Source organism: Thermobia domestica, chromosome 9 (assembly GCF_964235325.1).
Source record: "Thermobia domestica chromosome 9, izTheDome1.hap1.1, whole genome shotgun sequence".
In the NCBI taxonomy this organism is placed as follows: Eukaryota; Metazoa; Arthropoda; class Insecta; order Zygentoma; family Lepismatidae; genus Thermobia; species Thermobia domestica.
The window spans coordinates 237,850,775-237,876,337 of record NC_137462.1 but is presented as its reverse complement, the minus strand read 5'-3'; the positions used below and the strand labels follow the sequence as shown (position 1 = coordinate 237,876,337).

Genomic DNA, 25,563 nt, shown 5'->3' with positions numbered 1-25,563 from the left:
AGTTTTCTCGGGCTCCTTCTTGAATGCATTCCTTATAGAGTCTATGACGAACTTACATATCAAAAATTAACACTGTAATATCAAAACACCGTACTTTTATATCATGGATTTTTTTTCAAGTATATATGAGTAAGACTTCACTTCGTAAGGGTGGTTGGTGACTCAAGTGTGAGTTCATTAATTAGTATATTTACTCAGGCTTTTGGAACAATGACTATTTACATAAAAGTACTAAATAAAATTACTATTACAACAGCCTTCGAGTGGTTTTACCTGTGGCTTACATGACAGTTTCTAAAAGAACTGTAGTAGTACGTATGTTTATAAGCACTGAATGCTGTGCTGCTCAGGAAGGTAATGCTCATTGTATATTTAAGTGGTTTAATAAATTCAGTACTTTGACTTTGTTGCAGCGATTCTACTTAGGTGTTCGTTTATTAGGACATTACTCCGAGATGACAGAACTTTTCCTAACCGAATTTGACACAGTGATTCGAGAGTACGTGCTGATGGTTGTAAGAGGTAGCATATCTTGATCTGACATATCGTTGAGGAATAATCACCGTAAACGAGATACTCATAGACTTAACTTGGGAAAAGCATTTGGGGCGCGAATTCTCATTGTAAACAATGGAAAAAAAGAATTATCAGCATTAGAAATAAGACAAAGCTCTTTTCGTTTTCTTCTGTGAACACAATTTTTCAAAACCATTATGCTTTTCGCTGATATGCCAAATTCAACTATTTGCATGTCGTGTTCGTTCGCGAAAATAATTGATACACTTGAAAATTCTATGAATAATCAATAAAAGTAGATCGCTTCGTTCCAAATTTGCAAATTATTGCGTACGTAGTAATGTATGTTACATACTAGGTTGTATAATGTTGCAAAGTAGTATAGTATGAATTTGTTCTTAAACTATTCAAGTATATTATTCTAATAATTGGTAATAAATAATTAGACAAGTAGTTTTCTTTTTAAAGAAGCCTCAACATTTGTTTTCTTTTTTCTTTTAATTCTTTGTTTCAGCAACGTCGCAATACTTGAAAAACATGCATCATATCTTTCTCTGAGCCGTTTTTCTACTGAGCGGTGCACACAGTTCGTCCTAAACCGACAGATGACGTTTAAATATGGCGGTCATTATTTTAAGCGCATGAGTAACAGACCGAAATTTAATCGCAAATTTCTACTAGTTAGAATTAACGCATGAAAAAAGAGAAATATTTCAGTAATAAGCTAGTTCTGAAGTATTTTATAACGCAATAAAAATCGGTAGAAATGTCCATTACGTGTGGACAAAAGTTTCCTAATGAACATACAAAACCAATCACTTGAGGAGCCTCTAAAAGTCGCGATATGCAAATTTGCTATTGCTGCAACTGTAAATGTATTTGATAATATACTTGAACACTTGTTGACCGATAATATTATTTTGAAAACTCAGGTTATATCACTACTGTGTGTACTTTATTTATTGTAAAACTACATAATAAAATCGGTTTTCTCTTTTACAGTATACAAGAGGATAAACCGAGCTCTGATGAAAATGCTAAGACCTGTACTTGTGAAGGTTATCGGTTCATGAGCGGTAAGCGGTAGTTTTATCTATTTTAGTTCGAACTCTTAAAGACGGCTACGCTTTTATCCTTGCTCTTCTCTGCTATCGATAAAACAAATCCCTTTCCGTGTCTTTCGTGCCTAAGACTTCCACTTCCCAGTCTTCAGTCAACATTGAGAGATTTCCTCAGATGAGCAAAGAGAAAACATTTTGCTCGTGCCTTTAAATGTACGCAAAGGGCTATACAGAAACAAGAGATAGAGTGGGCTCACACAAACCCAATCTACTCCCTTCCCTCTCTTACTCTTTGAGCTTTGCATAATCCTCGGAGGTTTTCCATGTTTGTTGGGGCACTCCAGTCTTGTAATTGTATCGCATGAATATGATAACGAGAAAGAGGATTTGGTTGTGACAACTAATCCTTTGCTCTTCGTGTATACTTTCCCCTCCACTCTCACTTTTATACTTGTTCCATGTTCTTCGCTTCTTGCTTCATTCGAAAGACCTATATTACACGAGCGTCTTGTGCTGCCGCCTATTTGTGGAGCAGCAAACTACCAGAGTGTAATCGAACAGTCTTCCAAAGAGAAACATGTAGAAAGGTTGATTTATTTACCACGTTTACTTCCAGGTAGTAATAGTTTACTTTTTATATTATTTCTTATGTTAACTGAATAATTCAAGAAAGTAAAGAACGACAGTTAATTGTAGAGCCCATTATTATTATTATTATTATTATTATTATTATTATTATTATTATTATTATTATTATTATTATTATTATTATTATTATTATTATTATTATTATTCAAGTAGTGATATTCTAAGAGTTTAGTGAGTATTGTCATATACACCCCTACCTCGCCCTACACAGTTTGTGTGTGTGCGTGAGAGAGAGACAGTTTATCTGTATGTTTGTGTGTGTTTTGTGTATATATATATATATATATATATATATATATATATATATATATATATATATATATATATATATATATATATATATATATATATATGTGTGTGTGAGAGAGAGACAGAGAGAGGGAGAGAAAATCGAATTCTTAATTTCAACTAATTTCCAAGGTTGTTATTTTTAGATTTTTGTTTTGATACAAATGGATCCATACTAGGGATGGCCATTTCCGGAAAAAGAGTTTTCCGGTTTCCGGAAATCACATTTTCATTTTCCGTTTTTCCGGAAAATTTTCCGTTTTCCGATTTTCCGGAAAATTTTCCGTCTTCCGTTTTTCCGTTTTTCCGGAAAATTTTCCGTCTTCCGATTTTCCGGAAAATTTTCCGTTTCCGTTTTTCCGGTAAATTTTCCGTTTCCGTTTTTCCGGAAAATTTTCCGTTTCTGTTTTCCGGAAAATTTTCCGTTTCCGATTTTCCGAAAAAAATTCCGTTTCCGTTTTTCCGGAAAATTTTCCGTCTTTCCTTTCTAATTTTCCAGTTTCCGGAAGAATTATATTCCGTTTTCCGTTTTCCCTGAAAATGTGGTCATCCCTAGTCTGTAGGAAGTTGAACCTTTTTAAGAGTTCTGGTATATTTATATACCATGGCGTACTATCGTCTTTGACCGCTTATTTAGGTTCTATAACAGGTATTTAGGCCGGGATTTTTTTTTATTTTTCAAGTCAAGGATGGACCTAAGAACACCGCAGATGCGTTTTGGAACCTGATGGTCAACTTGGCGGCGCCAAGTGGTGCGAAGGGACGTGACTTTTTTTTCTTAAGGCAAATTTCAAAACTTTTTCACGCCTTTAGTTTTCAAGATATCAGATTGAAACTTGCATAAGGATTGTGTGTACCTTTGGGTATTTATCAGTTTTTTTTAGATCCCTACGTGAAACCGGGGCCGGGCCCGAGGGGCGCAAGTGTTACGAAGGGGTGATTTTTTTCAGAAAAATTCCTTTTCTTTTCGGTTTTTCTGGTTAAGGTTTATGATACGGACACGTGGTACCGTTGGCAAGCATGCTCTATCGTGAGAAAAACGAGGTATGAACCATGATCCTACAATAAATAGTAAGGAAGCAGTAGCTGTTTGAGTGAAAGTCTAAAATTTACGTCAGAAAGCGGATATCCTTAAAGGGTTAAACTTCTTGCAATCTGACGCCTTTGTTACATTTCTATCTGATAATTCATTGTTAAGAGCTCTTCTTTGTTCTATCGATCTCTCAAGCATTCCATGTATGCTGTTCCACCGAGTTTTAACTTGCTGTATAAGGAAATGTACTTCCAATTCTAATAACCTTTACTGTTTTTCCAGTTCTGACGTTGCCAACGTACTATGTTTAAAGTGGGAAACAATCCGACTAACAACACTTAACATTTTCTCGATTTATTATATTGCAAGACCCTTATTTATACAGATTTGTAGGGTCTGAGCAAAACAACATATGCTTGCATACGGAAGTTCTCGTACCGCACTTGTGATATTACTAGCATTGTCATAGACAATTGCATGTATTTTATCTAAAATATTCCACTACTCTGCAACATGGGCTAAGTGCTGAGTTAGGTTTACCCTTGTGTGCCTCACTTCTATTTCAATTATTTAAAGGACTGAACTTATTGAACGTATATGGAAGCATATAGTGGGCTGTGATTGTAATGTAACTGTCCGTAGCATACGAAGCCCAGCTATCTGTTGTCAAATCAATCGATTCCGCAGCCACACTTCTCCTTAGAAAACAAGGCCTCAATACGGCGAGTCACAGTTTGCCTGGATGGGAGTGGTAACTTGGTTCTACTTCATTCATAAATTCAAGAAACCGAATTGCTTCAACGAAAGGCAAAGGAAGAAGATCCTTTGGTACCATATTACTTATTTTACTATCAAGCACTTCTGCTCTTGCGGAAGAACAAGGTTTAGGGTCTCTGAGATAAGACAGAATTCTTTTCTGTTTCTTAGATACTACTATGTTCCCTTATTTGTAAAACAGTTTTTCTGGGATCTTTCTGTAACTTTAGATGCATTTGAGCGTGCGCCAGGTGAAGCGATAATCTGAGATATAGAGGTAGCAGCATCTAGATTATCATATTTCAGAAATCACCTAGATTTCTGAAATAAAAATAAAAAATAAACACTTTGATTGCAGTAGGAGTTGACAATTTAGTGACAAAACATTATGTAGAATAATAAGTAAAACTTTCAAATGCATACAGAAACATAGATAATAAGTCAGCATTGAGAACTGAATTGATGTATCGATGACTAGGTTGAATCGTCCTTCAGTTTAAGAGAAATTAGCGGAAAAAGTTACGAAGAGAATTATGTGGAATAGATCATTATATGAATAGCTGGCGCTAGTTTCAAGTAGTGCTACATACTATGGTATTTGTAGTCAATAGTACCGGTATTTGGAATTCGTGACGCTTATAGTTGCAAGATGGGGGTAACACTAGAGTAAAGTGTAAAATTGAATTACATCAGTAGAATTGAGTTTATCTTAGGGTTAAAAAGTCTATGGCACAGGTCGGATGCAGAGATGGAGTGGGTCAGTGGGTCGGTGGGTCAAGTGGGTCAAGTTTTCTGAGTGGGTCAACAGATGTGACCCACTGTGACCCACCACCCACCGTGACCCACTGCGACTCACCACCCACCATGACCCACTGCAACCCACCACCCACCGTGACCTACTGCGACCTACCACCCACCATGACCCACTGCGACCCACCGACTCAGTCTGATCTACCGACCCTATCTGCTCACTGCATTGTAGACAGTATCTTCTGAAGACTGGTAAATTTGTCTCCGTTTTATTTTCAAGACTTCATTTCTCTTCCTTTTCCATTTGTTTCTGTCTACATGCCTGAGGTGAGTTTATCTAACCAAGTGAAAAAGGAACTTCAGGCACTTTTGGACATTGATATTTGTAATTGTAATAATAGCAATAGGACTTATACTACTACTTGGCTTTCGAGACCTGTGAGTTTTTAGAGGAGCTAACTACTGGAAAAAATACATTTTTGAATCATTCTAATATATAAATGATTACATAAAAATTGAATGTAACTATGTGTGCCTGATTATCACGGTCAAATTGCAAAATCAAATGAAATGACATTTGGTATATAGTTAGGCCTTAATCCAAACTGAGATGTTATGTTGCTTTCATTATAATACATAATATTCTAAGGAGGTAGTGAGGATCCGAACTTGTGCGAAAAGAAAATGAGTATCTTGCAAGCCGTTAAACTTACGGAGCTGAAATTCAGTGTATTAGCTCTTTATTGAAAATAAACATAATGTGTCCTAGTATTTTTTTTAAATTCTCCTTTGTGGAGGGGGGCACTTTCTATATATGGAAAATTGATAGTGAGTTGGTTTGTAAAAATGATCGAAAACGATCGATATTAGTTAAGAAAAAATCAGCAACAAAAACTACAGTGCTTTGCTTCATATATCAATTGCTTTCTACTATGATAATTGTTGAAGCTTATGTTTATTATATGGAGCGCTTACAGCACAGGGCAATCAACCCACAAAGTTGTGAGAAAAAATAGGCATAAAATTTGTACTGTAAGCTTAATTACATGGAAAGTTTAAGTTTGGATTGTACACATAATTATATGGAAAATTTTACTTTTTTTCCCCTTTACGTTGGTCTACTTACCTTGGTTTGGGACTTTCAAATTTCATCCTTTTTTCCACTGAAAAGTATCAATAATTCATCAAGGAAATAATTATACTATGATAATTTAATTGAAATTCATCGTAATTAGGTCCATGGTAAACAGCAGTGTGGTAATTGAAAGGGAAGAAAGAGGGAAATTCCCATTCACCTCTGAACATTTTCCAGGAATCTCGTTCCCTTTCGCTTTCTAGAGGGGGGGAGGAAACTTGGTAATGGCATCAAACTTTCATATGTAATTACAAAAATTAAATATATAAACAAATATGAAATCATCAGTTTATCAGGCTTTAATTGATAATTTATGCACAAGATTCCCTATCGAAGGTGTGGTAGATGAAGTTTCTCATTGCCAACTGACATTGTCGATATGGAAAAGATGTTCTATGGTGATAGAGAGATGATACTTCTTGCTGAGTATTTCAAAACTGATCAAGAAAAATCGTTATCAGACTTAAGTCTAACAAGCAGATTGTCGATGAGGAGTTGTAGAATTGGGTAGAAGTATTATCAATTTCCACGACAGAGTGCGAACTGAGATTTTCCCTTATGAATTTACAGATGACTGATATTAGAAATAGACTAAGTGCTCGGACATTGTCTAACTTGTTGTTCATCAATGTTAATGGCTCACCGCTAGAAAGCTCAAAGTAGATGAGCTACTGTAGTTATTTCTTGGCTGAAGGATGCACATCATACCGCTGCGGATGATTTACCACGAAAAAGTTCTGGAGACCAACAGGAAATAAACCCGATTTCAGATTGGTTTTAAGGTGGTAACTTAAATTTAACGTGGCGTTTTAGTGATTACACAAATTACAATTATGAGCATACTTTATGGAGATGCTCTCTCAAAGAGTACTCGAGCACCTTTATACAGTATGAAAAACTGATTTTCAAGTCTTTTGTGAAAAAATACTGTAAACTGAGAAACCATAACCTTTTCCATATTGTACAGGGGTACTTTCCTGTGAATAGAAGTTTCTTTTGGAAAGCGTTCAGAAATTAACACTTGCAAGAATACTCTCTTAGTACAAGTATATTTTAGGCACACACTAATTTTCCCCCGCCTCAAAGTGCTTCAATTTCCTCACTGATAAACACATTACCATTTAATATCGTAAAGGTCAGATTCACCATTATTGAGTGATTGACTAGAAATTCAAACTCCGATTAGTGACAATTTTACAGTCTTGTTTTATTACAAGTGTAAAGTCTTTAGTCAGTACAGAAGAGGCCGTGGATCGTGTTCAGAGTTGATGACGATGTATTTTGGTGAGTCAGAGTAGGTCACAACGGATGAGAGTGGTTCATGGTGGGTGGTGGGTCAGAGTGGGTCGTGGGTCACGGTTGGTGGTGGGTCAGTGGGTCGTGGGTCAAGTTTTCATTGACCCACACCAACTCTGTTGACTAATAAACTTACAGAAAAAAAACAGTCGGGACGGGTAGGGCGCTCAAATCGAACATTGTCTTCTGAATGTTTATCCGATGTACTAACGCCTGAGCTCAGTTGGAATCCGTAGTGTACTCCCGCCAATACTACTGCGTGTGGATTCCTTAGAATCTAGGGCGCCGATTTCTCTGTAACTTTGGGGATCCATTCAGATGCAGAAGGTATATATGAGGGTTTTAAGACAAACTGAATTCAAATTGTGCAAAATATTGTATATTTATAAATACAATGCGGAGTCCACATGAAATTTGAGGGGGCTGCCCCCGGCCCCCCAGGATCTGTGACCTTGACAGATCACCGATAAGCAATGAAGAAATGGTTGGAATATAAACATACCAGTTGTATTAATAACACACTGCCAGCTCTCTTTACTGCCATTGTTCTGCCATCAGGTACAAGCATAATCGGGGATTCCCCGAAACTCACGCATGATCGGAATTTCCTGGTGCAAACGAATGATCTGCAAGCCCTCACGCAAACAAAAACAAGTATATGATTAAGCAAGTGTACAAATAGATGTAGCAGGAAGGAATGTTTCGTCGCTGATTTACTCGACCTTTCCTCTCCTGTCCACTGTTAAGTTTGAATTGCGTTTCTATAGCAATAGATGGTGAAGAGCATTGCCTCATTTACTTGTTTTCGCGTAGCATTTTTCGGTATATTTCTTAATGTAAGACGACCAATGTCACTATTCCAAGTGAACATTTTCATTTTCCGGAAAATTTTCCGTTTCCGTTTCCGTTTTTCCGGAAAATTTTCCGTTTTCCGTTTTCAATTTTCCGGTTTCCGGAAAAAATATTTTCCGTTTTCCGTTTTTCCGGAAAATGTGGCCATCCCTACTCCATACCAGGTTTCTACTGACGTGCAATTTTAGCAATTTTTAAATGTATTTAGTTAGTCTCCTTCAGCTTAAAAATTTAATTCAATAATAATAATAATAATAATAATAATAATAATAATAATAATAATAATAATAATAATAATAATAATAATAATAATAATAATAATAATAATAATCCTATATTACATTTGTTTCTTAACTAAAAAGGAAAGAATAGATTCTACCTGCACTGAACATTAACAAGATTCTAGTAATGTCGATGTAGGTATTTCATCCCATATTCTTCAAAGCCCTTCCTCTAATTTTCTAACATTCTCTTGATGCTTAGTGTGGAGTGTTGTACTGTATAGGGCGGAAACATGGACGTTACGTAAAAGTGATTGTAAACGACTGGGAGCCTTCGAAATGTGAGTGTGGAGAAGAATAGAAAGAATTAGTTGGATCGAGCGGGAAACGAATGACAGGCTGTTAGAAATGGTTGGGAAGAAAAAAAAAACTTTTAGATATTATTGAGATGTGAAAGAGAAACTGGATGGGACATTGCCTAAGAAGAAATTGTATCATGAGTGATGTGCTAGATGATATTGTGGCAGGAAAGAGTGGGAGAGGGCTAAGAAGACTACAATTAATGGACGATATAAAAACAGATCACACCTAAAGACAAAGAGGTTAGAGGAAGACCGTGGAGCATGAAAGCTTCTCAGCTGGGGCATGTGACCTGCCAATAAGGGCAGAATGCCTATCGTGATGATGGTGATGAACAATGTCAAGATGAAAATATCTGCGTGTTTCCTGTTTTTGCAAAGATATTTAAAAGCGAAATGGCAGTAAAACTTAATGTAACAATATGTAAAACTGCGTATCTCACATATTGGTTTAAAAAACATTGTTATATAATTCTATGAGTATTAGATTTTTTTTTTTTTTTTTTTTGGCATCAAAGCCAAACTAAAGTATCTAGGGGGTCGTTTCTCTGTATTAGGATCAAGAGCTTCCATTACATAGTCTAAAGTTTGGCCCATAGTGTTTGATCTGAAACGCATAAGCTTTTCTCATAAAAAAGGGTCACCTAGAGCGACCCAGATAGAACTTCACTAGAACTATGCGCATGCGAAGCCTTGTTTTCTTTTTTCAAATTTTCGGCTTGGGGGAGACTTTACTTTGTGGGGTGAAACTGTAAGTTTCTCGCAGCTTCTAAGAACGCCTTACATGTATGCAATTCTCATTACATGCTGCGGGGATGTGCGGGCGTATAAAATCAGCAACGGATAAATTCCCGGGCAATTGACTTCTCTCTTTTGTGTTCAGGTTCTGAATTAAGACTTGGAAACGACAATGCTTACATTTACGGATTACATTTCTGGGCTTTGGGCATCTATGAGCACATTAGCCCGTCCGCATAACGGATTACGTCGTTTACCGATCACACTATCCGAGCATAGAGAAGGAAGGAAGCGGCCTGGGACCTGTATTTTAGGCATCATCCCTGCATTTGCCTCGTGTGAATAAGGTAAACATTACTCAGGGTGCGTGGCCTGCAAAAGCTAATTCCGTCCGAGTGTCCCCACAGGGAATCGAACCTGGCCCGCTCGCATCACCGACGAGAACGCTAGCGATTACCCTAAGCGTGGCAACTCCAGGTTCTTCGTTAAGACCCGGCAATGGTGGGTGCTTAAAATTAGTTCAAAATATTTTTTTTAAGTCCGACGTTATGCCGTGTAGGCTAAAGAATATGGATGATTAATGATAATAATTGGTTTAATGAAAATGGGGAGGAAGCAGAAAACCAAGAAAATTCACGGACACGGTGTAGTACACCATAAGTTCATATAATTTAGTATTGAATAAGGAACGTGACTTATTCACTACCAACCATAACTATGCTTTAAAAAAATAAGGGTATTTTTTATGAAATTTTGAGAAATATATATCGTTGGGAATTATTAAGTCCACTGTCTCATTATTCATTATTTTCTCCCCAAGCAGTGTGATAGTGGGAAAACATCATAGAACATACAGAAAAAAGTACTAAAACTGGCACATCACCTTATTTCCCCCCCTCTAAATTGGAACTAAAGGCCAAGAATGAAAAATATGCAGTTTTATAAACTATGGTTGTTACTGTGTTAAATTATATCTAGGTATGATGAAACGTAAAATATAGGTATAGTACATGATGACATGCATACATCTATTTTTGTTTACATATTTGAAGTATGGCACGAATAGAATGCAGATCCCAATACCTACATCCTAAGACATTATTGAATGAGAGAAAAGAACTCCTTGTAAAATTTTATTATGTACTATATAAGATCTTAACTATATAGTGAATAGCTGTCCAAATACTTGTGGAACGGAAATTATAACTAATAATATAGTGATAGCGTCAGTCGTGAAGTTCGACCGAGATTTAACAAATTTCGCCACCCAATAAAATGCGAGTGTTTGTCCCTGTCGTCAACCCTCACCTATGAAATTTTGGCGGTGTCGTCTTTTGTGCTATATGGAGAACATTTCCTGAGAGTACAGTGTTGTCAGATTGCCGCTAAGTTTAATTTTGTTGTTATTCTTGTGGTTCTTTCATATTGTAAAGTTCGGCATGTGTAGGAGTAGGTGGAGCAAATTACAGTCCGGAATCATTTCCCATCACCGGTTTTTATTATAAAAATCCTCTATAAACAATATTTTATGTACAGCGTGGGACACTTCTAAATGGTACACCTTAGCCGTAAATCTCCATATGGCTGTACCATTTAGAAGTGTCTCCCGCTGTACAATAATGTAATTTGTCTAATATAATGTAGAGAGAGGTGACCCAAAGCCCGAGCAGCCTAGGGCAGGATCTCCACAGACCTACGAAGCAAGTTAGGTACAGTGGATTAGGAATCCCAATGTTCCGAAGCAAGCAGAGAGAGGTTAAGAACCACAAAGCCCCGAAGCGACTGAGAGTAGGAATTCCGACAATAGAAACCAGACATTACAATATTTTTGCTATTTTTTTTGTTACTATTAAATACGAATAATTGTTAGTGTTTGTGTTACAGTTGTTTAAGTGGTGTGTCTTTTTCGCTCATTTCCCATGTTCCCCCATTAGGATCCTGCCGCCTACAGTCGGACAATTTGTCCATGCCGACCAGATGCCGCGGTCGGAGTGCCGGGACCGAACATCGGCGATTTTCCGCGCGATTTTCGACCGCGACGAATAGTTGCCTTGCCGAGCAGTCGGCAGACAGCCGGAAATGAGCATTAAATGCGTCGGCTCCGCCGTCGAAAAGAGGCCGGCGTAAGGAGTCGGCAGAGGGTCGGAAAGAGGCCTTTCCGACTGTTTTGCCGACTCTGACTGTCGGCAACATTCGGCAAAGGTCATTTTATTTCACGTTTTTCAACTGCTTGCCGCCTCGGCAAAAGGTCGGCAACTTTGAGCAAGTAGATCGTCGTGCCACCGCGGAAAGGTGTCGGCTGGCTCCGGCTGCCAGCCACCGTCGACGGCGGCAAACCGTCTTTCCGACCGCGACTTCCTGATGGGGTCTCTAAGTTTTTCTCAAATATGTTCAGTTTTTCTCAAATATGTGTTTGGAAGGTCATTCCAGGAATGGTATCTAATTCTTCCGATCGATCATATGTGAGCGAAAGCAGTTTTATGATTCATATAGAGCTCAGTGATTCATGTAGAGCTGAGGCCTCAAGAGTCGTCGTAGTCACTATATTGTTATACGTAGTCAGTTTAAAAGGCACAAATGCTACAATATTATACCTATTACCGTTAACCAAAAAGAAATATATAAAGATCAGACATACGCTAGTCGGTCGATCTCACAGAATAGAACGAAATGATATGCGTCAATTTAAAAGCTTATGCGTAATAGGGTGGACCGAATTCCTTTTTCAAGTTGCAATACCGCGGAAAAGTTGCAAATTGGGGAGACTAAAATGTAGTGAAAAAAGAAATAAAATCGATTTATATCTTCCGGTCGCGCACGTGCTCTAAAGTTTGTCGTAATTTGGAAGATTTCACATTTTTATAATAATGTTCAAAAATTTTAAATTAGCCTCTTCCCAAATGGAATAGTTCAAATTCTTATGTACTAGAACCACAGAAGATAATGTTTAAAAATTATGTAAATCCATCAACATCTTCCGGTCGCGCATTGTCTTCAAATTTAATGAACGTTTGGAACATAATTTACAAATAAAGATAGAAAACAGTTCAAGAATTTGTTTTCGTTTTCTTTGTTGAATACAAGTTTAAACGTTTAATAACAAATAATTTTAGACTAATAGTAAGATAAAAAATATTGTAGTTATGTGAATCTTTCCATATTTCGGCAAACATTAGAGCACATTAGCGACCGGAAGATATAAACCGATTTTTTTTCCCTTTTCACCCCTTTTTAGCCTTTCCAATTCGCAACTTCGCTGTTGTGTTGACTTGAAGACTCAATTTTCAATTTTTTCGGCCCACCTTATTAGTCGGTTGCACCTGGTTTTCCAAGATACGCACAGAACCAACTCTTCTCTTCAGGTGCTTTGGGAATTGATCCTTCAAGTGATGCTCCATTTGTGTCGTCAGATTGTGTCACCGGAAGACAACATGCAAAATTTCATTTGCACTTTACGATTTCATACATCATAGCCAAGTACAGCTACGTTAGTTTAAAGTCCAGTGAAAACAGGTATGTCGGTTTACATAACATCCTTACCTTATATACACATATGTTTTCTTGCCAAAGGAACGCAATTAGCAAAAACACAAAATTAATTTCAGGTATAGTTAAAACTAGTCATTATGTATCGGAATCGATAGCTATGCAGTGAATGAAACAGGTACCTAAGTTTCATTAATTATATTGTTTTTCCTGTAAAGATAAATCAGCAAAATCTATTGCAGTAAGCAAACATACGCGACACTTCTCACATAACTATAGACAATATTAGCTGGGTCGAAACACTTATACTCAATGTTCTACATACAGTAGAAGACATTCGTAATATCTCCGGCATGGTTCAGCATCTAACGGTCTAGACAGAAAGAAATGTTGATTTGCCCTCCCTATTTCCAATTTAAATGTTTCTCTTTACACTATGTTCTATTAAATTCGATTTATGTTTTCTTTTTCTTTCTCTTTTTTTTTTTAACAAAAGCTAGCGTGGAACATAGTTGAGGGGCAAATACTATTCTTTATTCTTCACGAATTTTAACTCTATGTAGCCAAGATGATTTGGAAGTTTCAATGGAAATATATATCATGGAAATATATATCACAATACGTATACTTCAACATCAAATATATTTTGTGCGAAAATTGACTAGAACGTGTTTTTTTAAGGTAGCGTGGACAGGAGTAATTGACCCTTTCATTCTTGAAAAGATTAACCCAAAACAGTGGGGACGATTGTACAGTCTCAAAGAAAATGTATAACGTACTAGCAGAATACCCGTTCTTCGCACGGGGAGAATAGGTTTCATTTTGGACATGAAGGGCTAAATCTGGATTTAAATTGCATCAGAAGTGTCACTGTTTGTCTCAGCGACCCCGAAAACAATGGTTTCGATACTAATATTGGTCATTTTCGATCATTTTTAAATATCTCCCACTTTTCACCCTCTTCTAAGTAGCATTGTCGAAGTGCAACGGTAAAAAACATTCCAGGCCCGAACCTAATCTATATTGAAAATTTGATCGAGATAGGTCGGGTGGTTCAAGAGTTATGAAGTGAAAACATAATTACTTTCATTTCTATATGTATAGATTACATCAAAACGGAATTATTTTGAACAAAGTTATCATCGAGAATTATTTTATTACCATATTTCTTTATGTATAAAACTATATGCATGTGTGTTTCAGCTTATAGTAGTAAACATTGTAGAAGTTTATCCAAGCGTGGACACCATGGGAGGGGGCAGACCTTCTGGTCGGTCTTGGACCTGTGTTGACAGGTCTTGGTAGGTGACCATCTTATAGGTGGTACTTTTAATTTTTGTCAAAAAGTTGGGCGCCAATGTCTCCCATGCCTCCATAGCTCTACCCATTGTGGATACTTTTGCTTTACCAGTGACATCAGCGTTAGTTCTTTGTTTAAAACGTTTGGTTTGTTGACCAATATATCAGCTAAAACTTTAGATAATAAATAATAGTTTTAAATATGAAGGAAGAGAAAATAAAAATGATTTGCCATTGCTGGATTACTCATTCCTACAGACTGACTCTCGTACGAGAAGATGGGTGAAGTACTCTAACTTGATTGTTTTACTCTATACAATGTTTCAGGGACCATAAGGTAATATCATGACACTTTCATTTTTAAGCAGACGTCTTAGTAAAAACAAGAGAAACTGTAGATTATACTAGAAAGTATGGAAAAATGTCTTAAAAAGAGAAGAAAACGAAAACATGACGTTGATAAGAAAGTACATGCTACTGGTAAATATGTGTTGTCTGCGGTGTTTCTTTTTTATTGTTTCTTTCCGTTTTGGCTCTGTTTTGTTTGAACGCACGTGAGATACAATCCAATGACAAGAGAAAAGAGACGGATTCTTTACTGGATGATGCATGGGAAATTTTTAATCTAGCACAATGAAACAGGCACACAAAACTAGTATTGTACACGTGTCTTAAGCTATGCCAATTATACGATGTATGTAGTCAACAAGATAATATAAACTCTCAGTCTTTTAAGCTAAACAATGATAATTGGCGAACAGAAGTGTGAGAAATAACAACAACGACGTTTGCATGATTCAGTGATAATAATAATAATAATAATAATAATAATAATAATAATAATAATAATAATAATAATAATAATAATAATAATAATAATAATAATAATAATAAAACATCCAAACGCCTCTGTGCACACATTTGTTTATTTTATTTACAAGATTTTTTTTGATTACTATAAATTTACAAATGTTATGGTAATTCCATAGATCGATTTATGTGTAATGCTTTTTTTTTTTTTTTTTTTTAGGAGAAGCCGCAGTGGTTCAGTGGGATTTTTGACTCGATCCTACATTGTAAAAAATTACATAGGTAAATTTACAGAAAACGCTGGTAATCTGTTTGCCACTCCTCTATGTAAATCAATTTACACCTATAAAGTAAAATTACTAATATGAAATGGTGTAAAATTACATTTTTAACAATATAAATATCATACTTTCTTATTAATTTACTGTAAATTTGTAAAACAACCAAACAAATTTTGTAATTTAACCCTTACGATACCAAGGGGGGGGGGTTCGTTGAACCCACAGCCAATTATATTGTGAATTGTGCTTCTCTGCGTGGACAAAAGAATCCGAAAAAATTAACATTGTGTAATGGTATGTTAATAAAAGAATCCTGCTTGATTTTGCTCTAAACGGGTTCTCGTTTATTTTGTATAGGGCAATAATGGGAACTGGGTTCAACAAGCCCCCCCCCCCCCTTGGTGGTGCATGTTACCTTTTTCTCGTTATGACTTAAGATATCGTTACGGCTTGGTGTTTCTTTTCTGCTACAAATAAACACTGGCATGTCTTAGGCTGACAACACTAATGTTTTGCAACACTGAAGGTCTTGTCAACACTGGTGATTGTCACTTTGTTTGTTATTGTTGAACGTGGTCTATTTTGCAGTACTGGAAATAGAACTAGTATTTTGAACATCCTGTGAGTTAGGTGTTTTGATTTATAGCATTGCAGTGTTTTCGTAGCTTCAGTGCTAATATTCTGAAGTCGAATATTGTACCCTAAAATAACCTTTTGTAGCCTAAAATAATATAACCTATTTGTATAACCTACATGTATAATTTCATTTATAATGATGATGATAATTGTGATGATGTGGTGTTCAACCCGAATGTCCCTGGGCGAGACGAACCGATGGTGGTTTGCCATTTCCTTCCATGGGATGATTATGACGTCCAGAGAACGGGACCTAGAGTTTAACGTGGGATCCAAACCACTTGTGTTCCCACTTGTGGAATCGAACCCGGGACCCTTTGATTGCAAGGCGACGACCTTAATCACTTATCCACGGGGACACTATTTCATTTGTAACTGATTATTTAATAAAACATCTGAGAATTTAATTTGAAATTGAATTTGCTCTATGGGTTCAAAGAGCCCCTCCTTGGTAGGCTACGTTATAGAAAACACCTTGGTATCGTAAGGGTTAATATCAATCTTGATTGGTTTATTGTTGTTTCAGCTACATCCATGCTGACAATTTCTTGTGTTATCTCTATCTCATCTGAGATGTAGGCGAAACAGGAATTCCTGTTTGGATATTTATTTTCATCTAAGGTTCCTGAAAAGAAATACTTAAAGACTTAGAATTTATTTTCTTGACTTTTGCTACTATAACTTTTACCATTCAGCTTCCAAGTCAAAAGAGAAAAATTCACAAAATTACATCCATGTCTGCACTTTTACTACTGATGATGTGCATCACAATATTAGTGATGTGCATCGAAGAAATAAAAGAACACTTAATTGCAGATTTACGTCTTATCATTTGCCAATTTTGCTATTTTGTTTTACAAAACGTGGATCTATTTGTTATGGAATCATATACTTTTCTCTTTAAATGCAGAATAGGAAAAATTCACCTCCTAAATTATTTACTGATTTTAACTCAAAGCATTAGATATGTTGGAAAGCCTAATAGAAATACACACACACACGCATATATATATATATATATATATATATATATATATATATATATATATATATATATATATATATATATATATATATATATATATATATATATATATATTGTTATATATGATGTTTTGTTGTTCTGAGATCGGCGTAGCAATTGTGTACACTTTCTTTTGTGAAATCGTAATTGAGATCACTTCTTCACTCTCCACCCAGTAACACAAAGTTGGTTCGGAGTCCAACTCCCTTTTAGCCTCGGTCTCGACAACGTCTTAGGCTTACTGGTTCGAAGGTGATGAGAAAGCGCACTAACAGTGGTAGAGCTTGGTACTGGAAATCGAAACCCAGGTAACATATGAAGACTGTGAGCTGAATCTAGTTAGGTGGGATTAGCTTGACTAAATTAAAGAGACCATTCCACTTGACTGTTTATTAAAAAAAAAACTAAAAATAAGAATACATATGAATTTTACAAAATCGGTTACTTGGAATACTAGCTTGGAAGTTTTTACTACATCAAGTGGGAACACAACCCCTATAATACTTAATGGGTGCTAGAAGGTTTTTATGTTAAATCGCGATTTGTGGAAAATAGTGAAATATGAACTTCATACATCGCAACTTGCATTGGCCCGAAGGGAAAAATGTTAATTCTCGAAGAGGGAATTTGGTCTCAAGTTGAAGGGACTTCGTATTCGACTCAAACATTCTCAAAGTGCTCATCTCGCGTTAAAGGGGGAACTTAGAAAAAATAATCACATACCTGATGTTCTACTAAGCGTCCGGGACTGGAGAGCACACACACTCGTCGACTGTCGTCCGTAGAATCAACCGGAGTGGCGAACAAGCCTCGTTTATATAGGCGTTACGTCCCACGCATTTCTGCCAGTTTCTGACGTAGCTCGAACGCTACGTCACGAGCCTCATCGAGCTTGGGAGAGACTTCTTCACGCGCATGCTCAATAGTGGTTAAGACTTCTAGTGTTTTCTATGATTTTTCTCTATCACGCCGGGATTGAAATTCCTATTTTACATTTATTTTTACGGTTTTTATTTTACACCTAGTTCTAACTACATAATAGATTTCATGTATTTATTGCTTTCGTGGTATTCCCTAAATATTGCATCTAGGACCCAGCTCTGTGATCTGAGTAAATCAAAGCTAGGGTCATACCACTAATACATGCGTGTGGATAGGTGTCAATGAGGCATCAGGTTGTTAAATCAATCTGACCCTCAACCGACTCCGTTCTCCCTATCTCTCTTTTCCTTACCACACACACAATTTGAAAAGCGCGGGCGTCTCGCCCCATAATTTGGAGTCCGGCTTAGGACTTCGAGGCACAACTGTGTAACAATATATATATATATATATATATATATATATATATATATATATATATATATACAGTGAAACCTCTCTAAAGCGGACAGCCGTGGGGAATAAAAAATTGTCCGCTATAGAGAGGTGTCCGCCTTAGGGAGGTTTCAATATTTTCTTACGTAAATGAGTAAACAAGGTAATATGCAATTTGAAACAAATATTTTTTGCGTGAAACATATATTTACGAATGTTGCCAAAATGTTACTGTACCTGCATTATCCTTCGCCATCCAATACTCTATGTTCGAGGGATAATATGGAAATAAGATGATATAGTTCTCTGCACTTTACACTTATCACTTTACTGCGTTTTCAGTATATCGCTTTTATTTGCAGTTATTTACAGAACAGTAGTTTCTTTTTTGGGACAATATGCGTGCCCGCGAGCAAAAAATACCAAACTTGTCTTTTGCTTGGTTAGAGATTCCAGCGGAACAGTAGAATAACATGTCATTCCAAACGGCGGACAATTATCAATCACTTTTGTGTCTAAAACAGCTTGAGTGGCGGTGGGATGCAAGCAAAAGACATGAGAGTGTTGTTAAACAGAGACGCTTCATCTGGGTTGCTGAGCACAGTTGAGGAAGCTAAATGTCACATTGTTTCCTTGGTGACACATATGAAAAAATGAATTTTTACTATACTTTTAAACTTGTTTCTAGAGAAAGTGTCCGTAATACGGAGGTAAATAATACCTATAAAAGACAGAAAAGACTGTCCGTGTCCGTACTAGAGAGTGTCCGCTTTACAGAGGTGTCCGTTAGTAGAGGTTTCACTGTATATATATATATATATATATATATATATATATATATATATAGATAGATAGATAGATAGATAGATAGGTAGGTAGATAGATAGATTGATTGATTGATATTACCAAAATTGAATACTCTTTTTCAAGAGTTATCGTGGGATACCAAAATTGAATACTATTTTTCAAAAGCTATCGGGAGATATATTTTCAAACTCAAGAAGGGGTTAAATTCTCTTTTTCATTCTTCATTGATTGTAAATTACGCATTCAAGATGAGTGGAAAACTTCAAAAACAAATATTTCCGATTCCTCTAAAACTTAATGTGTGTGTATATATATATATAATACAAAACCTATAGTGAAATATGCATTTTAATTGGGGCGGGGCAAGCACATCCCTTATTCTTCACTGATTTTAAATCTATGGAGTGGGAATCATTCGGAAGCCTCAAAAGAAATATGAGCTCTTTTAATTGTAGCTTAATTCATTTTCAAGTAAACTATAATCATCATTATCATCATAGGTATTCTGTCATTATTAGCAGGTCACTTGCCGCAACACAGAAGCTTCTATGCTCCACGATCTTCCGCTAACGTCTTCGTTTTCCCATACGATTTTTCTGTTTTCATATCGTCCATTAATTGTAGTCTCCCCGCCTCTTTATTCTCTTTCCTACCACCATACTCTCGGGGACGTCCCTCATGATACAGTTTCTTCTTAATCAATGTCCCAAACAGTTTCTCTTTCTTATCTTAATAATATCTAAAATTGTCCTCTTCTCTCCCAACGTTTCTAAAACCCTATCATTCGTTTTCTTCTCGACCGAGCTAATTCACTCCATTCTTCTTCACACCCACATTTCGAAAACTTCCAGTCATTTTTCAGGATTTTTGCGTAATGTCCATGTTTCTGACTTATACGGAACAATATTTCACAGGAAACTTTTTATGGGTCTTTTTTCTCAATTCTTTATTCAAAATTACACAAAATTGTATTTTCTTCCTGCTTAATAATATTTTCTTCCTTAGTATTTTCTTCTCTTTCGCTATTCTTATCCTTGTTTCTATTTTTCGTTCACACTTCGTATCATCACTAATAATACTACAAAGGTATCGAAAATTAGTAATCTGTTCTATTTTCTTCCCTCTTGTTTCTATATTTGATACCCACCGCTTCGTTCCAATCACCATGCTTTTGACTTTCTAACATTTATTTTCATCCCATGTCCTTCCTTCACAGCCTTTCTTTAAGTTTTCTAACACCTTATTGATCTTCTCTTCGGATTCCGCAAGAAGCGCCATATCATCTACAAATCGTATACATCTAATCATTCTACCTTCTACTGAAATGTGTCTTCATTTTGTAAGCTCTTTTTAGCTATCTCTTGTGGATAGATATTACATAATTGTTGGCGAGAGACAGCACCCCTGTCGAACTTCCCTTCGAATTGTACTCTCCGCTGTAATTTCCTCCCTTAACCTAACACTTAATTGTATGTTCATATATAAGTTTCTTATGAGTCTTCCATCTTTCCATTCTAATAAGTAGAAAATACTAAAGTTCATATAAGAACGGCTCGGGCAAACATAATCGTACGCTCCGCTTCCTTAGAAATTGAGTTATTAGGTAAATGGGTTAGGATCGAACTACAAATCAATATGTAGGTACTTTAATTTCGGAAATGTACCTGCAGATGGCATGGAAGCTTGTTTGGTATGTGTCATTGCTTTGAATTGGACGGAAATGTTGATCTTTCTTTCCCAGTTTACCCGAAAGTTAGAGAGTGTGACATGCCATTATGTTTCTCCAAGTCGTTCATATAACGAAGGGCGCCGATTTCTCTGTAAATTTGGGAGGGGGGGATTCAGATGCAGAAGGTATATATATATGAAGATTTTAAGACAAAATACACTCAAATTATGCCAAATATTGTAACTCATAAGTACAATATGGGGGCCCACATGAGCTTTGGGGGACCTGGGCCCCTCGCCCCCCAGGATCGGCGCCCTTGCATATAACCATTTAGTAGAGTACTTGATAAGATTATTATCACTACAATATCGTTCTCTGTAAAATCTGTTAGAGCCACTTCCATACAAAATCTAATTATAATAACAATTGTTCAACATTTTTGGATCAAAACAATCCAATATATTTCAGGCAAAACATTTTCTTGTAGGCCTTATATCTCGAGAATTACATATAGTGTTGCCAAATCAAAACTAACAATTTACTCAGTATGATCTGCTTATTCCGTAAAAAAAAAAAAAAAAAAAAAAAAAAAAAAAAAAAAAAAAACTCGATTCAGGGGCAGTTCAAAAATTTTGTGGCCCCAATTCCAAAAAATTCAATATATTTCATTGTCAAACAATTTCTTGTACGGCTCATATCTGCAGAACTACATATAGTGTAGCCAACCTAAGCTATCCTTAACTCAGTGTGATGTATTTATTCCGTAAACAATACGGAAACTCAAACAAACGGATTAGGGGCCGTTCAAAAATGTTGTGGCCATTGATCCAAAACAAAAAAAAGTATATTTCATTCATACATTTTCTTGTACGCCCCATATTTTGAGAAATACAAACAGTGTAGCCAAACGAAAACTAACAATTTACTCAGTTTGATGTGCTTATTCCATAAAATAAATAAATATGAAAACTCGATTTAGGAGCCATTCAAAAATTTTGTGGCCCCTGATTCAAAAAAATTCAATAAACATCATTCAGTCAAAAATTTTCTTACACGCGTCATATCTCGAGAACTACATATAGTGTAGCCAAACCCAAATTATCACTTAAGTCAGTGTGATGTGCTTATTCTGTATAAAAAAAAAAAAAAAACCTGATGTAGGAGCCGTTCTAAACTTTTGTGGGCCCTGACCCAAAAACTAATTATTGACCTAAATCGCAATTTTTGATACGTTTTTTTTTATCATTCCTAAAATTCTTGTTTGAAATATCTGTAAGTAATTAATAAATTGCTAAACATTTACTGTCTTCTAAAGAAAGCCTAAGGTTTTTATTTATCGTATCTCCAGAAATCCAGCAGCCGCTTCACTCTTGATGGTCTTCATGTTTCCATACTATGAGGATATCGTTTCAAGTCTTGCCTCTTTTTATTGCATTATTCTTGCGTAGACCTCTATGACGTTACTAATTTTCTGTTATAGGCTTGCTAAAATAAATGTACTTTTAGTGGTTTCTCTCGGAATTATTTTTAAACAATGTTTTAGAATAATACAATGAATAAGATCTTTTAGAATAGTGAAAAAAACAGTGGAAAGATACATATTGTTTATTTTATGGCCTTTCAGAGATATCCAATCACCTTGAGACCCAAATAATTTTTAAGAAGCGATTGGGACCTTAAATAAAAAGTAGGCTGTTTGTATACTTAATAACCTTGAAGCTAATTCCTTTGAGAGCTTCTGTAGTGGGTAAGTGATATCATATGACTCCCGTGTCACCTCCCCTAATTAGTAAAGTTAGATTCATGATTTTGAGTCTTAGGCAACTTTGTCTCATAAAGAGCAAACTTTGGAAAAAAAAATGGAGAGTATCGAATTTTCTTAATTATTACATTTATTTTCTTGTAGTGTATTCTAAGAATAAAAAAGGGTTTCTACGACATTCATTATTTATGAATCTTATGTTTAGTAGAGGACTAGCTAGGTTAGTTAGTTTTTGAGCTGGCATTTCATTGATGGCCAGGAAATTTAAGTTATGCAGTACCCAGTATATTACAAGGGTAATGTTGGTGGCCTAACAAACTTATCAAATATTTAGAAGTTATAAGTCTTGTCATATATTAGTTGATGTTGAGTTGATTTTGATCTTAACGTCCCTTAAAGCAGCGAGTCTATATGAGACGGGACCTACTGATTAACGTTGAATCCGGACCACAAAAGCTCCCGTCGGGAATCGAACCAGGGTCTCCCACGCCAAACGCTAGTCACAAAGGAACTCTATTTTGTCATATATGTTGCACAGGTTGCTTAAATTGAAATTAGCAGACGAAAAACAAATATGATAAACCATTAAACAATGTTCAAATCCATATTTGTGTTAGTGTAAAATTTTGCTTACTTCTCGTTCACCGTTGGGGAACTACTTTGTTGTGAGTTTCAGGTATTCTAGTTGAATCTAATATAAGTTCAGTTTACAAAATTTAAGCCATACGCGACCATTTTGCGTATGATGTTCATATAATGGTAGTAGAAGAATGTTATTCACAAACTTTAAACCTAGTATAATGTTTTTAACCTTCTCTGCTCAAATTTTATAGGCTTCAATTCGTATTACGTACATAGATACACTTGTTCCGCGTAACCTCCTTCATAAAATATGTAAGCTCCAAAAGTATCTGAACTTCTAATGTCAGTTTTAATTTATGCATGAATTCTAAATTGTAGTATAGTTCTGCTAAGTCTAAGTAGGCCTACTATTATTTTCGCAACAGTTGTTACTTACACAATTAAATTTTCACTAAAACATTTTTGTTGTAGAACATCTCTTGTAATACTTTCCTCTACAAACAATTCGTGCGAACTAAAAAACTAACTGCATCCACCGATTTACCCTAAAGTAATCCATTATCCTTGATTATTGGACTTTACATATCTTTTTTCTCTTCAGTATGCAGTAATTAATGAGAAGAATATATATATATATATATATATATATATATATATATATATATATATATATATATATATATATATATATATATATATATATATATCTTGTTAAAGCTAAAATGTTTTCAAAAAGATCAAACTTTCCCAGGCAAAACATCCCAGAAAACATTTTTTTTTTTTTTTTAACTGACTATTTTCCTCCAAGGCTCTGCATTTCTAAGTAACGAAAATAAATTACATTGAGTCTACTACACAACCTCGAAGAACTTTTTCCAGTATTAGTGAACTGCAGTACATATATCTTTTCCTTTGAAGTATTCCTTTAGAAATGAAAAATACAGTTTAATTTTATGTTATTGCTTCAACATTGCGTGAGGCATTGGGGTAAATAAATAGTATATTGACAATTCTACACGTGGAAACATCGGAACATCTGTAAAGGAATTCTTATACATATCGGCTATCTGTTTTCCGAAGATATAGGATTTCATTCAATTTTTCAGTATCGTTCTAAATACATTCGGCTACTTTGTCTTAAAAGATATAAGTTGCTTGTAACTGCTTTCTCTCACATTTTTTTTTTCAGTTTGTCTTTGGTTATAGTCACCATCTGGCGATGACATATACGTGTACTCAAGCAATATAGTTTCTCAAAATGAAGATGTAAGAAGATAAAATATAAATCACACTTTTGAATTGTGTTTCACTACTTTCTCGGTAACAATTTAGGTTGCAAACGCAAAGTTGAACAGTTTATTATTTACTTCTTAAATTACCTTTCTTTGTGTTTTCGAAGAGTTGAGTTGATTTTGAGTTCGGATCGGAAGAGTCCCGTTCAGCAACGAGGCTGTATGAGACGTGAACCTGCTCATTAATGTGGACTCCGAACCACTTGAGCTCCCGCCGGAAATTGAGCCCGGGTCTCCCGCTCCAAAGGCGCGTACGATGACCGCTTAGCCACGAAGGAGCTCTGTGTTTCAGAAGAATAAGACCTGCATAATAATACTGTAGTCATTTACTAATAGTTCCCGTTGTTCTTCCATTTTTTATATTTAATTTTAATATGTACAATAATGATGTGAGGAAAGACAAACAAACAAAAGTATATGGATAACATGGAATAATAAATTTCCTGCTTATTTGCTACTTTTTTAGTGTTTCTTTTTTTTTTTTTTTTCAAAAATTTTCTCAAGCAGTACATCAGCAGTTACGGAGCTCGGAGCGCCAAATGACTAATTGCTGTATTACTTGTTTATTTTATTGTCAGGAAAGCTATTCAACGTAATTATTAAATTTTTGTCCATGATTCTGTTTTCGGTTTATTATTTTTCAAATAGCTGTCTAAGAACGGTGAAAGGAAATGTTAAATATGTGAAAACTCAATTGTAGTTAATTAATAAAATCTTTATCTGTAAAAACTGCTATCTAATTCTGTCTTTAAATTTGTTTCCAAGTACTAAAATCATCTACCTTACAAAAGTCATCCTGTAAACTCATATAATGAAAAATACTATGAAAAAGTAAATTCATAAATACAACTTCTTATAATTACATCACCAAAATAAAAAGTCAATGACCTAACCTTGAATCAAAATTCAAAACTACTTCTCTTTCCGAAGTCGGGAGTATTTCCA

General features: G+C 35.6%; 1 long non-coding RNA gene across 1 annotated transcript in view; it reads left to right on the top strand.

Moving 5' to 3' along the window:
* Positions 1-2,071: 2,071 nt before the first annotated feature.
* LOC145694240 (uncharacterized) overlaps positions 2,072-25,563 on the top strand; it is a 37,419-nt gene continuing 13,927 nt past the window's right edge. Inside the window, exons 1-2 of the long non-coding RNA XR_014132972.1 lie at positions 2,072-2,193; positions 15,469-15,530. This is a non-coding gene — a long non-coding RNA (uncharacterized LOC145694240). The remainder of the gene's footprint in view (positions 2,194-15,468; positions 15,531-25,563) is intronic.